This window comes from Carassius auratus, chromosome 30 (genome assembly GCF_003368295.1).
Source record: "Carassius auratus strain Wakin chromosome 30, ASM336829v1, whole genome shotgun sequence".
NCBI lineage: Eukaryota > Metazoa > Chordata > Actinopteri > Cypriniformes > Cyprinidae > Carassius > Carassius auratus.
The window spans coordinates 14,523,316-14,540,037 of record NC_039272.1 but is presented as its reverse complement, the minus strand read 5'-3'; the positions used below and the strand labels follow the sequence as shown (position 1 = coordinate 14,540,037).

The 16,722-nt window shown below is 36.9% G+C and overlaps 1 pseudogene; it reads right to left on the bottom strand.

The window, feature by feature from the left end:
* Window positions 1–7: 7 nt before the first annotated feature.
* On the bottom strand, window positions 8–16,377 carry LOC113049320 (probable ATP-dependent RNA helicase DDX31; annotated as a pseudogene).
* Window positions 16,378–16,722: the final 345 nt, after the last annotated feature.

The window sequence follows — 16,722 nt, the reverse complement described above, 5'->3', positions numbered from 1 at the left end:
AAATGAGACTACTTATGGCACTACAACCTGTTCAAAATGAGAAAGAAAATGAATCCGTTTTTGTGGAAATTGTGTTGTGTACATGGGTAGTTTGCAACCCGGTTCAACAGACGCCAAAATACTTTTCTAAATAAAGACTGTGAATTTGTCAAATATAACAGTAGTAGTACTTGATTCTTCGATGTTCTCTTGTTCAAACAGTTTTTATTATCTGTGAATATATGGTACATATAATAAGCTTTAAAATAAGCAAACATTTCATTTTTACAGCTTGACATCAAACAGGCAGCCCGTGAACGCTTCAGGCTTTGCAATAAAAACAAAATCTTTTTCGTTTGTTTCCTGCACTCAGTTTGTGACTTGCTCTCCCATCCCTCATTCACATAAATATTTAGGTTTTTAATTAACATAAGCATATGCATTACTGCCAGAGGAATCCTTTTGTATGGAGGCTCACATCGAAACCAGCGTATCTGGGTAAGTGGTTAGTTGTGTGTGTTTAATTGACCAATCATAATAGGCGTTTCATTATTACAGACCAATCAAATGTTTACAAGCGGCTTTTACGCTAATAAAGCGACCGTGAAACGTAATATTCCGGTCAAATTTCTTTTAGCGCTCGCAGCGAAGACTCGGCCAAAAGACAGCAGCTGGTGACCGGCAGAGTCAGACTCAAGGCTTGGACAGCTGGTCAGCGTAAGCCTCCATACATATCCAGCCCTATTTACCTGACCAAGCCAGGGAAATGAGCTAAAAAGGTTTAACAAAGGCTATTTTTATGCGGTGTTCTCATAACCTTGTGTACAACATGAAAGGCGCCAAAACGTTTGGATTCAATCCTGTGGAGAACCCAAAATCTGATTAAAACAAACACACATTAAATATAATTCACTTGTATAAAAAAAAAAAAAATGAAGTGAATGTACTACAACATTCTGTAAATCACATCGCGTAAAAAGTCATGTTTATGGCACCACATTTATAATACATTCACAGGTGAACTGACTGTGAACAATAAAACATTCCGTATGCACTTTGCTCTATTAAGTCTATTTTACCATTCGCATGACACAGACGGAAAAAGAAAGTTCTCAGACCACACTGCTGAGTGTTTGTGCTTTGTTACAGGTAAAGAAAAAAATGTCACTCTGTATAAAAAAAAAACACCTGAGTGTTCAACCCTGAGAATCCAGCTGGCTGCAAGGACTCTGACCTCAGCATTAAAAGAGCCTCGGATCTCTCCGAAAGTCTTCCGCTTTATGCTGCGGTAGATTGCTGTTCCTCTGCTTGACCGTTCTTCTTTTTCCTCTTCTTCTTAGACTTGGATTCTCCATCTCTCCCACTGAGATACTCTGAGCGCATTAAGTTTGACACTCGCTCTTTCGCCGTGAGTTTCTTGGGAGGCCTGAAAAACATTTAAATCAACTTATCACTCTTGTGTGCATTTAAAAAGCATTTCCTCCCAAAACCAAGACAGTATAAGGAAAAAGGGTGGAAATAAACATCTTGACCACAATGATAAAAAAGCTGAATGTTTCAATCATCCCGAATCTGAGATTTATTCTGTAAAGAGAGGCGGCAAGTTGACTGGCTGGCTTGACACTGGCTGAACAAATTTCCCACTGTCGTCAATAAAAGGCTGGTAGACAGCAGCGGGGGCCTGATGTAAAACTAGTGACTGTTTATCTAATCAATAACTCTGGAGAATGAAGCGTTGCTTTGTCCCCATGGGGCTGCTTAAGGATCCAATACACACGCACCTACCTCATGGTGACATAAGACACACTCTACCCCCGGGGCTTAGAGCGGCTATGAGACAGCAGTTATTGTTCTATTGGTCCCCGAGCGCTCTACAGGGACCCCTACAGGGGATATGAAGCATGTAGATATACATGAAGATGGTATATTATATACAGCATAGAATGTCATTGTATTTACACATGCTGACAGACATGTCAAACATGATACATGCCTCAGCAGAAGTGATTCATCAGCTAGGTAAAATTAAAATCTAATCTAAATTCTCCTCGGAGGTAAAGATTGTACAGAGGGAGATCTTCAAGCAGAGTTACAAATTGCGCAAAGCATTCGGGTACACAAATAAAAAACTATTTTACTACAAAACCTGCATCCTACGGGAAATCCAGATACAGAGACAAGATCTTCTATACTTTCTGACCAACAAATCTCTGTGACTCGTCCATGAGTTTTCCAGTCATTGATGATGATTAGAAAAAAAAAATTACATTTAATTAATAGTTTTGAGCAAGGATGCAACAAATTGTCCAAAAGTCATAGTAAAGACATTTATTACAAAATAAATAAATATTTCAAATGAATGGTTCTTTTAAAAACTCTTTTCAGAGAATCCAGAAAAAACTGCATCACTGTTTCTACAAAATATTAAACCGATTTCAACACTGTTAAGAAATGCTTCTTGAGCACCAAATCAGCATATCAGAATGATTTCTGAAGGATCATGAGACATAGAAGACATAGAAGAAAAATTCCACTGTCAACACAAGAATAAATCAAACATTAAAATAGAAAAGAGTTGTTTTAAATTATATCACTGAACATAATAATTTCACATTATTAAATTTTTGATCAAATATTGATCATGCACAATAGACTATATTCTCCATATTATATATATATAATAAAATAAATATATTAGCTATAAAATATTAACACAACATCCTCCAAAATGAAAAAAAAAAAATAGAATTAAACTCTCAGAGGGACTGGTGTGTGTGTGTGTATTTTTGGTTGCCTGTAATGGCCTCTCTCCCATGTACCAGAGGTCTTTGTTGTTGTGTCGCATATCCATAAGTGTGTGTGTGTGTATGTTTATATTGGTGTGATCTGCTCATTAGAGAAATCTTGTCTGGACATGGACAGTGTACACCACAGTCTGCTGTAATGAAGTCTCTCCTGACAGGATGGCGAAACTCGATTGAGACCGCAAGACAGCACAGCACAACACAGCGATGTCACACACACAATTTATAAGATGGGAATGGTAAATGTTAATAGGGCCAAAGCACTGGCCAGTTAAGTGCTATCAGCATAGTGCAGCATGAATATTCTATACTGAGCGATGGCTGGTAAATATAGATGTCAGCTGTCAGCTATGACGGCTGATAAGTTCATTACGGCTGTTGTCTGTTGTCTGGGCAGTGGAGGGAGAGTGTGAGTGCGTTACGGCTGCTCTGGGGCAGCTCCTCTGGGACTGACCCATTGTCCCGCTCCATGGGTTTCATTCACAGGTCCTGCTGCAGGTCACCCTGCCAATTACTAGTGGTTAGACACATGCTTCTCCCTATAGTGTCTGAGCCAGCATGTGGCTCAAGTCAAAACTCAATAGTACCATAAATAAGTGTACATGTACAGACGAAGCCACAAAACTATTTAATAAACAATTCTGAAATGACTAAGATGAGCAGAGCTTCAAACAAATAAAAATAAATCTAAACCAGATTTTTTTAAGCTGACAAATTACAAAATCACTCGATAAAGATGGTTACAGTTGCTTTTCTTCATTGTGATGACAAGGTGTTTTAGTTATATAGACTACAGAGATTTCAGTTATTCAGAACTATGGAGCTCTTGTAGTTGTATATAGTATAAATTATATTTATTTTTATATAAATAAAATTATAAATATTTTAATATTATAAACTATATTTGCCACAGTCAATATACTATAAACTACATTTATGCATCAATTTAAAAACAAATACTATAAAACCATTTAAGAATGTCACTACTTATTCATTATAGAGAATCATTTCTAAAGTAAAAGCAACTTTAAAATATTTTTGTATAAATTAATAATGGTATTAAAAATAATATATACATTGCAAATATTCAAATTCTAATATTTATAACAAATATTAAAATGATTGGTTATTGGGTGTATATATCCTTATTTACACAATGTCATTTGAACAGTATCAGTAAAAAGACTGATGTAAGACTCTTTTTAAAAAAAAAAAAAAAAAAAAAAAAAAAAAAGAAAGAAGTTGTTTTTTTTTTTTTTTAAGCAGACATGCACGATAATGACTTGAAATCAGTTGTAACCATTCTCAATGATTGACTGACACTAATGGAGCGAGTCATATTCAAACCATGAGCCAATTTGTGGCGTTTTGTGAATCTATTTGATTGACTTGGGGTGGAGGGGTTCATAAGAGTAATTTCATAATACATTCATGAAACACTTCCCTGACTGACTACATTTTAAATTACTGTCGCATATTTTTTTTATTAAAGCTGTTACAGGGCTCTATCCTAATAGTTTTACATATAAAGCATTCTATAATGAAAGCAGCTACACACACAGAGCCCTTCGACAATGGAGTAAGATCTTGTGTAAAGAACAACTACCGGGAGTCTGTTTTCCACTCTGAAATAAAACGGTGCAACTCAGTTAAATTTAATGTGTCACTAACCTTGAGTAAAGCAACTTTAACATCAGATTTTACCAAACTGTACCTGACACCCCCTTTACAGCACAGAGACAGCACACAGGAGCGTTTGAGCCTTTATCTCAAAGGCACACTAAAGAACTGAAGGTGGGATGAAAGAGAGGGAAGTAAAATACAGCAGAATACACTCACAATAACAGAAATTTTCAAATGACAGTTCTGGTCTGACAAGAGAACTGTGATCACTGCATGTGCGGGTCAGCTATGAAACACGTGCTGAACACTAGAGGAGAGGCCCATATGTCAATATTCTTTATTTAAACGCGTGGATGCAGATAAAGCTCCTCACTATGTGACAGTGATGACGTTCTTTGGCTCTGGCTCGGTTTAATTAAGTGTCCTGTGGAGAATCTGACCACACAAAGAAAGGCCTACACCAACACATCCATGCATGAGGGCTAGTCTGGACATGGCCTTTGCTAACCAGACCCCACGCTAGAAGCGCCACATTCAATCCTGTGGGAAATGACCACTAATAACCCTGCAGTGTCAAGCACTGGCCAAACCTAATAGTTAGTGGCCCAACAACTATACTGCGATGTACTAGACATATCATCAGCACATAATCAAATCACCACCATCCTCGTCTGGAGTCAAAAATTACACTTTTGCCAACGACTGCTATCAGATAAAGTAAACCATTTTTTGGGACAAGAGTATAGTCTGTATAGAAAGCAACAAAAACAGCTCTTATAAAGGATGTCCTAACTGATATACTTTGGGAATAATGCTGCTGCTGCATCACACAAGGGAAAACATGAGTGTGTCAGAGGTGAAAGGTAAAACTTGCAGCTGGTAAAGGCAGGACTTGACTAGTCCTTTTTGACCCTGAAGAGCTCTGCTGCAGTGAAAGACTCACAGCTGCCAAGAGTGCGTGTGTGTGTGTGTGTGTGTGTGTGAGCTCTGGGCTTTTCTCCAGTGCAGCCATGCTGGCAATTTTCAGGGCAGCCGTGACGATACATTTACACTAATTCAACGTCCTACAAAATGGCTAAAAGGCAGTGTTTCTCCTCCCTTTTCTTCAAGAAGTGACACTTGATAAGTGGATGCATCTTAAAAAAGCAATAAAGGATTTTGGAGGTTTCACATAGGCTGTGTTTTGCTGAACACCAGATTTAGGCTTGCTTAGAAACATCAAAAGCACTTCTGTACCTAGTTGATATAAAAAGTGAAATTAAAAATTAAACAATTCCTATTCTTTTTACAGTTTAATAACTCAATCTGGTTTTGCAGTAGCGGTTTGAAACATCTTGATCTTGAACCATTCATTTGGGGTTGGTAAGATTTTTTATTTTAATGATTTAAAAAAAGTATCTTATGCTCACCAAAATGGCATTTATTTGATCAAAAATACAGTAAAAGTATTAACACTGAAATATTCCTAAAATTTAAAAGAACTTGTTTCTATTTTAATGTTTTTAAAATACAGTTGATTCCCGTTATGGCAAAGCTGAATTTTCAGCAGCCATTACTCACAGAAATCATTCTAATATACTGATTTGATGCTCAAGAAACATTTCTTAATATCAACGTTGACAACAGTGGATGCTGTTTAATGTTTTTCTGGAAACAAAAACATTTTTAGCCAGGATTTGATAAAGCTAAAAATCTTTGAAAAATCCAAAATCTTTTATATTATAAATGTCTTTACTGTACATTTTGATCAATTTAATGCATCCTTGCTGAAAAAAGTATTACGGTAACTACTTTCTTAAAAAAAAAAAACACTTGAATGGTGGGGTGTAGATGACATTGAGCTAATCGGAACACTTCCCTTTAATTACAATCAAAGGAAAATGTAAACAAAACAATGAAATAAAGAGCGCAACTTCAAACCTTACGTGGAAAACCCTAAAGATGTTACAGAACCTACAAAGAAAAATGTACAATCAAACAGAACATGGGTTAACTGATCTAAAAGCAGAACTAGATCATTCTATCTGGCAGCGCAAACTGTTTGACAGATTCATAAATTACTGTCCAATTGCTGAAAACTTGCAGTACCTCTTGGCTTTGTCTTTGCCCTTCTTGGAGTCTTTGCTGTTGGCAGGATTAGTGGTTATGGAGCTGCCCAGGCCCTGGGGTGCGTCCCTCAGGCCAAAGCTCTTAGCAGCGTGGCCCAGGTGCAGGCTGCGGATGTGGAAGATGTGTTTCAGACTGGAGGGGTACGAGGTGTATGCTCTCAGGAAAGACTGCAGTGCTATAGGACCAAAAAAAAAGAGTTACAGCAGACAGCAGACTTTTCCAAGCACTTTTACTGGCAATAAAGGATTTTAAACCCTATTTTAACAATAATAATATTGCTTCATTTGAATTAATTGATCCAATTAATTGATATATTTAATTAATTGATTTACATTATTATTATTCAACTCTGTACAAATAAAATATTTTACACTCAATACTTTGTTTAATTTATAAAAAATTTTTTGTAGAATACAAAAATCATCACAATTGCAATACCAAGTGAAATAATTATTATTTTGAGGTTAAATGGTTGTTTAAAAAAAAAAAAACTATTTACTATTTAGCTAAATTTCTTTGAAGTAAAGTGAAAATTTAGCTGGGCTGCAAAACTGTAGAATCCTAAATGAGAATTTGTTTTTGTCTTACCGCACTTCGCTGTTTGTAGAGACTCATTACTGGCATGAACATAATTCTCAAAGTCAGTCTCTACAACGGTGGCTCTCTCTCGTACCTCCTGCTCAAAAGATGCAGCTGATTTCTGTACAGTCAAGTACAAAGAGACAAACAACAAAGATAAACAAAAATCTGAGTAATATGAATGCATTGCATTCCAACAATTACGCGGTAAAATTTTTTTATAATAAAAGCCAATTAAAACCAACAGCATAGCATAAACATTATTGGTTATACAAACTAATGACACCTCCCCTCCCCATCAATGACCTCTGACCCTAAAATGAGGCTGCTAATAAGGGGGGTGTCACGGGTGAGGATTACAACCAGCCGAAAAGGACATTAAATCAGGATTAAGACTGACTGAGCGCTGGCAGAAACATTCGCTCATTGTTGTCAGACGGCTCTCATTGTCGAGAGAGAGAGAAAAAAAAAAGAGCTAAAGAGAAAGCCATTCTTCTCCCACAGCTGTTCTCTAGATCTGCATTTTCACCCACATGCGATCTTCAACCAAAAGTTATAACAGTTATCCACAGTCCAACAAGTCAACATTGACTCTTTGACTGTTTTTAAGGCTTAGTTGTCAGAAGTTACCTTACTGTCCCATTTCCCTCTGACTTTGAATCGCTCATCCTTCATCAGATTGGCCAAGATGTCCTCCATCTTCATTTCAGACAAACTGAGGGTGCAGATGGATATTATACATAGATATATAACACAATGGGAAATAAATAAACTGCACCAGCATTTTCCTGATTGTAAGTTGTCTGGTTCAGATAGTTTAGCTCAACCTTATGGAGCCCTGCTAACCCTACCAAACTCCTTCTGATCATCCTTTAGTCCTGTAAACTGTAACGTGAGCCAAATATCATAGTCCTTGTGCCAGCAGAACAGATTCATTCTGCTCTCACGCAGAGAGACTGGGAGTGTGTGTTCTCCCTCGGCACAGAGTCATCAGTCCAGCTTTTGACTGTTATATTGTGGACTAGGGATTTTTGACAAACTTTAATCACAGTGTCAGGGATTGTTCTTCATACATACATACATCAGATGTGACCTGCCCTGCATTCCCCTACTGCTGTGTTCATCGAAATGATAAGTAAATGTGATATAGATGAGACGCCAGGCAGCACACCTGATGTTGTGATTGGCCAGCACATCCACAAAAGCCATCTCAGAGGGGGTGAGGAAGAGCAGGCTGCTGCCCTGAGCTCCAATTCGTGCTGTGCGGCCCACACGATGAACATACTCTGCGGCGGAAACAGGAGGGTTATACTGCGAAAGAAAGATGATATTCATTTAAAAAAAAGAAAGAAAAAAAAAAAGGTAGTACTGGATATTTGAACAGTTCAGTAATAGTAACTAAACTGGCTAAAGTGTTCATTGCACTAGCGATGTGCAATTATGAGATATTACAAACGAAGAAACCTAACCTGAACAATCCACGTAACCTGAGGCAGATCCAATCCACGCGCAGCCACATCCTAAGGAGAAAATAAACAACATTTTTTAATATTTACTTAAGCAGACATCATTAAAAAAAAAAAAAAAAAAAAAAAAAAAAAAGTGTGATTTTGGGATATGTCAGCTAAAACTACTAGAAATTATTTTCAGATGGAAAAAGTTCAGTTATTTCAGTTAGTTGCCTTGTGCAACATTTCTATTTTTGTGTACGTTTTTAAATACTGAAATTACTAAATACTAAAACTATATATTCATGACAAAACCAAATAAAAGTACTTAATATTTTATATTTAACTGTATATTTTACAAATCTATTGTCACACTATGCTGTTATGATTTCAAAGCAAGAGTGATATTTACAGCTCCTACCTTGATCGACTGTATCTTCTTCATTATGGTTACCAGCCCTGGCCCCTGAGCTTTAATCACTATGCCACACTATTTATTAATTAATTTAACTTAACTCCAGCTCTCAACCTAAACTAGCCTAAACTCTCAGTTGAGGTTTCTGGAGCTGGTACAGATGGAGACCAACACAATGCCATGCCAGGCTGTCAACAGGAATAGAAGCACTCATTTACTCCAGGAGCCTTTCTGCAAAGTGACAAGATGGAAGAAGAGGAGGTGGAGGAAAGGGACTCTCACACCTGTCAGGCTCAACTTTTTTTTTAATTGACTGACTGTGATGTAACGTGAGCTACATCATTAGATCAATTCATTTATGAGTCATTTTCATTTGAAGAATTTCCTCAAAGGGTGTTCACAAGTTCATTAAAAGCTAATAATTAATTACATTTTGCAGTAATATTTCTGTGTTCAATTTCTAATTAGACGTAAATTTTATATAAATTATTACTACTCACAAAATGATGTATAACATCGTAACTGAACATGTTAATGTAAAATGTGTTTATAATATTTTAACCGTTGGACAACTGCATCTTTTCTCTTTTAATTGGTATTTAATCAATTTTTTAACAACGTATAATATGTATAATATATATTATATAATTATAATATAATATAATATAATATAATTGATGTATTTCTGGCCCTCAGGTATGAATAAACCAGGCTGGGAATCACTGCTCCAGGCTGCAGTCATGGGCAGCTACCATACAAATGGTGCTAATTTGAATGACTTACCGTACACAGCAGAATGCCAGTTTTACACTGAGAGAACTCCTGGAAGACTTCTGTGCGATCCTGAAGAGAGAGAAACAGGAAAGTTCACGAAATAGTTGGCGTTATGTTTTTAAGGTGGTCAAACACTATACAAAAGAGAGACACCTGAGCTTTATCTTTAATTACAAAGTTATACGAGACAATATTTCAGCAAAAGAACTATCTGCATTTTTATCAGAACAAAAGATGAAGCAGAAACACGGATGAGAGCCCATCTGAAGATGGGATGTCCGACAGCTCCTCTCTCTTTTTCTGTATGGAGCACAATCTGTTGTGTGCTGGAACAGCTGCCCGTCTCCTGCAGCTCTCCTCATCGAGGAGACGTCCAGAGCTCAGCCTGTGCTGTCCCATTACCAAACCCATCCATAACACTACAGGCCAGCACCACACCCAGACCTGCTCTCTCATACATCTGACCAAGAGACTTCAGAGTCCCCTGCCCTTCCAGTGCCATATGGGCGACCCACGGCAGCTCCATTTATGTGGGGGTGAGGGTGCAGGCTGGACAGTGGCAGGATGCCGTTCCCCTGACACTGCCACAGGGCACCGACTGCTGCTGTTGCCTGAACGCCAGCTGGCCGAGGGCCGGCGGACCCCACCGGTCAACCAGACCATGATGGTCTAACCTAATGTCATGTGCTGTTGCTACTGATTCTGGATGCTTTTAAAAGACATGGTCGTTTTAGCAGAAAAGACGCATGGGCTCCATTAATGTGTTGATGTAGTCTGGAATACACTACATGACTCTTGCTCAGATTTTTGCATCAATTTAGGGATTTTATTACCTTTAGGCTATGTCTCCATCAAGTCAGAGGATATCAACATGTTTGATATTTTGACTCCGTTTTAGAACACACGTTGTGTTCATTTGTCACACATCTAGCAATAAGATAAACATTTCTGCTTGATTTTGCTGTACTTGGAATGACTTAAAAGACTAGTAGTATGTGATCCTCAGCCCATTTTTTCTCTGTAAATTCTCATAAAGTCGGCAAGTGAATGATGCCTACTGTATTTAAAATCTGTTCATATTCTAAAAGTCAATAGTTCAAAAAAAGTGTAGTGTATTCCAGCCTTAAGGTAAAACTTAAATATTTAATTGCTGACTCAATAACAAAAGTGAAGCTAAAATAGGGCAGATGCATACTAGTTGGTCATGTATATAAATACTAAATACATTTTTTTAATTTATAAACATTTAATATCAAACCTATGTTTTTTTGTTAAAATCTTTTCAGAATTTGGAAGACAGTGAAGATTGGACTAAAGGAAGCTGAAAATCTAGGTTTGCAATCACAATATAAAATTCAAATAGAATTTCAAAATAAATTAAAATAAAGCAGTAAGCCCCAAGAAGATGTGGTTTACAGTGTATTCATAAAAGTCGAGGGGCGTTGTTAGGCACGACGTGAAGCGGCTTTTATAAAATGGTTATTCAATATATGTAGTAATAATACATAGAATAAAACAGAGCAAATAAAGTGCCATTCTATAAATACAAACAGTATTCTTCCACCAAACAATGTAGTTCCACAGAAACAGTTGATCACTGATCTATATATCTGTGTGTGTATATATACAGTACAGACCAAAAGTTTGGACACACCTTCTCATTCAAAGAGTTTTCTATATATATATATAGTGTAATTTATAACAGCTTCGAACGCAGCTCAACCAATCAGAATCAACCGGAACTATCCGTTTTATAATAGAAAACAATTATTTTTAATCCCAAATAAACAGTGGTTCTGAAGCACTCACAAGGAATATAAGTTAAAAAGCCTTGATATAAACTTGGCTATCCATTGAAAACCTGCCAAAATGTGTAATATTATTTGAAAACAAGATTATTTGAAATCTTTGTAACATTGCACAATATTAATTCCCAATATATAAAATCATTCTTTATTCTTTAGGGAGAGGTTGGTCTAATAAAACCAAACTGCATTCTGTGAACAAAACCTTGACAATCATTATAACGGGATTTGACACATATCGTCTCACCTCTTGTGTCATGTTGCCGTGAAGCCTGTAGAAGTTAAGGGATGCTGAGGCGTGTTTGGTTGATGTGGTGCTGGGCTTCTCACAGAGGATTGCAGTAAAGAGAGTAAGCAGAAATTCCACAGCCTCACAGCTGGATATGAAATTGACCAGCTTCTGCTGCTGCTCAAACTATGTACAAAAACAGCATAAAATACTGAAGTCCAGTGACAGCTACTGTGCATGTAACATCACTTTCTTTGCTACCGTAAGCTCAAGCAGTAATAACATCACTGATTATCAGTTAAAATATTTTGGCGATTGAGTCACACTTGATTTTAAGGTCCAATGCTCATTATAACAATGACTTTTGCTTGAATAAACTCTTAATTTGCAGCTTATTAATTCATTAGTAAGGTAGTTGTTAAGTTTGTGTATTGGGTAGAATTAAGGATGTATAAAATGTGCTTTATAAGTACTAATAAACAGCCAATATGTTAATAATAGGCATCCTAATCCAGCATTTAACAGACAGAATTGGTCCCTATATTAAAGTGTTACCGACAACTGAACTACAGTTCAAACATTTGGGGTCAGACTTTTCTGAAAGAAATGTATACTTTTCTTCAACAAGGATGCATGAAATTGATCAAAAGTGACAGTGAAGAGCACCAAATCAGCATACTAAAATGATTTCTGAAGTATCATAATGACACTGAAGACTGGAGTAATGGCTGCTAAAAAACATCACTGGAATAAAATAGATTTTAAAATGTAAAACTTCCCAGCTTGTTCCTTCTCCTATTTGGTAGATTAAAAAATGCTTTAATAATTCACCAGGCTGAACTGGAATGACTTGAGGTGATCTACAGTGTAACACAACAATACCACTGAGCGTTAATAACTGGGCTTTAACATATGGTGTTCTGTACCTTACATTTGGCCAGAATAAAGGCAGCCAAACAGACCAGGTGGAGTTTGCTGGGCACCACCACAACGTGCTGCTGCAGCCTCTCAGGCACCGCATAGCTGTCTGACAGAGCCTGAGGGGCCGCCTGGGGACACACTTCAACTGTCTCCTCACTCCCCTCTGACACATGGATACTCACGGGCTCCTTCATACTGATACTGGCTAATCGGGACAGTCCTGGACGTGAAGAGAACAGGATCAGCATAAACGGTTGCACACACATGTAGATTCTCACCAAGCACTACGGAAATAGGAAGGTGTTATAAGAGGCTCAATAATTTCAAAATAAAGAGCCTGTTCTGTCATGCAAAGAAGATAAAGACTGGATTTGAGAGACAAAAACTCCTGTCAGCTCATCCTAGTCTCCTAGTCTGTCTCCACTAGAAATGAAGTCGGTATGTCTAAAAGCGAGCGCTTATGCCCCTGTCTCCCTTTACATCCAGACACACTCTGTACAGTGGTAGTGAGAGGACGATGAGTTAAACCGTCGGTGAGCGTGGCTGAAAGCAGCACATTCTGCCTGGCAAGTCCAGTGGCGTTCAGAGCATTCAGAATCACAGTCAGATCTTTCTCAAAGCCCAAATCCAGAGTCCTTCAAAACAGCATGGATGAACTAATCGTAAATACACATTTCTTTGTCAATTTTTCAGGTATTTCACACAGTCAAATGATGAATTACACTTTAAAGTGGTAAAAAAAAAAATCTGAATAGTACTGTAGAAAAGTAGTATAATATCGGATTAATAAAATATTAATAAATTAAACATTAGCAGATTAAAGGTTAACAAATTTTTTTAGCTACAGCTCTAATGTAAACCACACCATTTCATTCTCAGTTCAAATCAGCAAACAATTTATGTTTATGTTTCAATGCCATCAACAACCATGTCTATATTCATGCCAACATCAACAGAATGGTTTCAATTCATCATTTACAATAATATAAAATGTTCTTAAGCAACAATCACTATACATAATACAAATAACAACGATACTGATAAAACTCATGTAGAAACTTTTATTTAATGATCATTCTAAATATTTTCCCAGAGACCTTTTTAAAAATGTCTCAAATCAGCGAACAGACTGACCTGTCGGCTTCATCCAGAATGAGCCAGCGCACAGCACTGAAAGCAATACTTAAAGTGTTCTTTATGTGGTCCACCAGTCGGCCTGGAGTCGAGATCAGAACATTAATGCCCTTCCTCAGTCTGAATTTAAGACAAAGACAAGCAAAAACACAGAAAAACACAGCAGACTGAAGTGACAGTGCAGAGTGAACTATAGACTAGTATTAAAAGTGTGTGGAGTCATTAAGATTTTAAGATTAATGTTTCTGACAGAAGTCTATTACACTCAACAAGGCTGCATTTATTAGAATTTTATATTATATACATTAAAGTTGAAAAAAAAATAATAATACAAAGTAGAAGTTTCAGCAGCCATTACTCCCAAAACTGACATTTGTTTCCAGGGTTATTTGATTAATCTAAAGTTTAAAGAACGATGTTTATCTGAAATAGAAATGTTTTATAAAATTCTAAATGTCTTTGCAGTCACTTTAGAACAATTTAATGCGTCCTTGCCTAATAAATGTATTTTTAAAAAATCTTACCGATTGATAAACTACAGTGTATAATGCAGTAATTCTGTAATCTATTGGAAATGGATCTGTAATGCAGGATACAATACTTTTACATTTGGATAATCACCAGAAATCTAGTTCAAACCACTTGCAGTAGATGCATGTATTTTGTGTGGCTGTGTGTGCTGTAAACCTGGCTTTTTCTGCTTTTCTTTTCTCTCCTCCCATCAGAACTCCAGGCACAATCCAGGTGAAAGGCTGAAAGGAATAAATACAATGAGTGACTTTTAAAGATTGAAAATGTAGTGGTTTGTTCTGTGATGTATTATTCATTACAGAACAATAATTTAGCAAAAGTGCAAATCCTCACTTTTAGAAGCTTCTGAAACATCTGAAAGCTCTGCAGGGCAAGCTGAAGGACAACCGGAAACAGATCCAGGTTGGAAGGAAATAAAAAGGGTACATATAAATGGAATATGCAGATACATCAGAAAATTATGTTTTCTATCATTTAATACAATACCTCTCTGGTTGGAACAACCACAACAGCCAAAGTCCCGTCTGATCTCTGGAAAAATATTATACTTAATTTAAGACATCAAAAGTTGATGCACATAATGGTGCAATAGCTATTTTATGGATAACATTACTTCTGACTCAAAATGTATTTTATCAATTTATTTGAATGTTAATTATAATACAATACCTTGTTTAATGTCTGATTGCTAATGACCCCAATTTCTCCACACATAATCAATAAATGACAACCTTTTAAAAAAAAGTACTACTTTAAGCCAACTAGAAATAAGGAAAACATAAAACTAAAATGGTTATGTGATCAGTCGGTAAAGTCTTGATATTGAGCGTGTTGTTTAAGACATTTAGGCTGACTTGCCTTGACTTTAGGCTGCATCGCTTGTAAGAACTGAACCACTGGAATTCCATAAGCCAATGTTTTCCTTGCAGGAAAAATGGAAGAAAAAATATAAATAAATCAAATTTTTAAAGTTTTGTTTTTGTCCATTCTTCTTTGCTTGCAACATCTATCTTAAACATTGAACACCTTATGGAGCGTTGCCACCTGTAAAACAGTTTAGATGAGGAAAGAAATGTGTGACTAAAGGCCGCAGAAGCGATTTATTTAAGCGATTTTGAGGTTTGTTCGTACCAGATGAGGATGGGACTGGGAGAGAAAAAGGACAAGTAAATTGCACGTAAAGGCCAAATTTTGAGAAAGACCCCAGTTAGTTTACACAAGCTCAAATGTGTCGCATCTTCCGGAGGACATCAGGGATCTCTGGGTTGTTTCTGAAGAGAGACGATGTCTTGATAAATGGTCTGCCATGGTCTCCAAGCTCTTCGGGAGCTTTCTTTGGAAATGTTTTCACCTTTGATGGGGACTTTTCAGCAGAGTTTTCTCCCTGGTCCTCGTTCTCCTCTGTGTCTCTATTAATACCCCTCTGAGAGGGGCTTCTGGGGGTTTGAGGCTTTTGCTTATGTGTGTGCTGTTGACCAGTTTGATTAATCTTCCTCTGTTTGGAAGCGCTGCTCTCCTGGGGCTCAGAGACAGCCTTCCTCTTTGATTCCCGCTTTTTCTTTAACATCAACACAAAAGGTACAGCACTTTAGAATCAGGCTGAAAGCAACTTGTGTGTAAACCAGAGTAACATAACATCAGGGTGTAATGAAAATGACAGCAACAACACAGGGAGCAGGTTTGACTCACATGTGCCCATTTCTCTGCTGTTGACAGAGGTCTTCGATTTGTGTTTTTGTGAAAGTTTACCGGAGCTGAGGAAATGTTGAGCATCAGCGCGTCCTCAGCCATGATAGTAAGCAGGCTATAAAAGCCTATTAAAAGAGGTGCTGTACTAGCTATATAACTATACTTTACTAGCACAGACACGTCAGACTACTCACAAGATTATAAATGGGTGATTATCATTCGTTTAAATGGCGGAAATGTATGTTTTCAAGTGATATTCACTTTAAAACGGTAAAAAAAACACACCACAAACAGCTGTATCTGTATGAAGTGAAGTTTCACACGTGTTTTTACTCCGGCGTTCACCACAACGTGAGGACATTTCCGGGTTTGACGTTACCAAAATAAAAGTCCCGCCTCTTTTTTGCTGACTCGAAGTTCATTTAACCCATCTGATTTGAAATATAGTATATATAACAATATGTTCTGCTGCTAATTATGTGAAGTTGCTTGTTTTTGAAAGTGTAAACATTTTCAATAACCGTTTTCTTTAATAATTTTTTACACCTTAATTTATATAATGTGAAATCACAAGTTGTTGGAAGAAAACCATAGATTTTGTTTTTCAATTATTGTAAATCATTCTGCTGCACCTTTAGAAGTTTGCTAAGGCCTCTTGCTTAGAACAATTAAAATATTACAT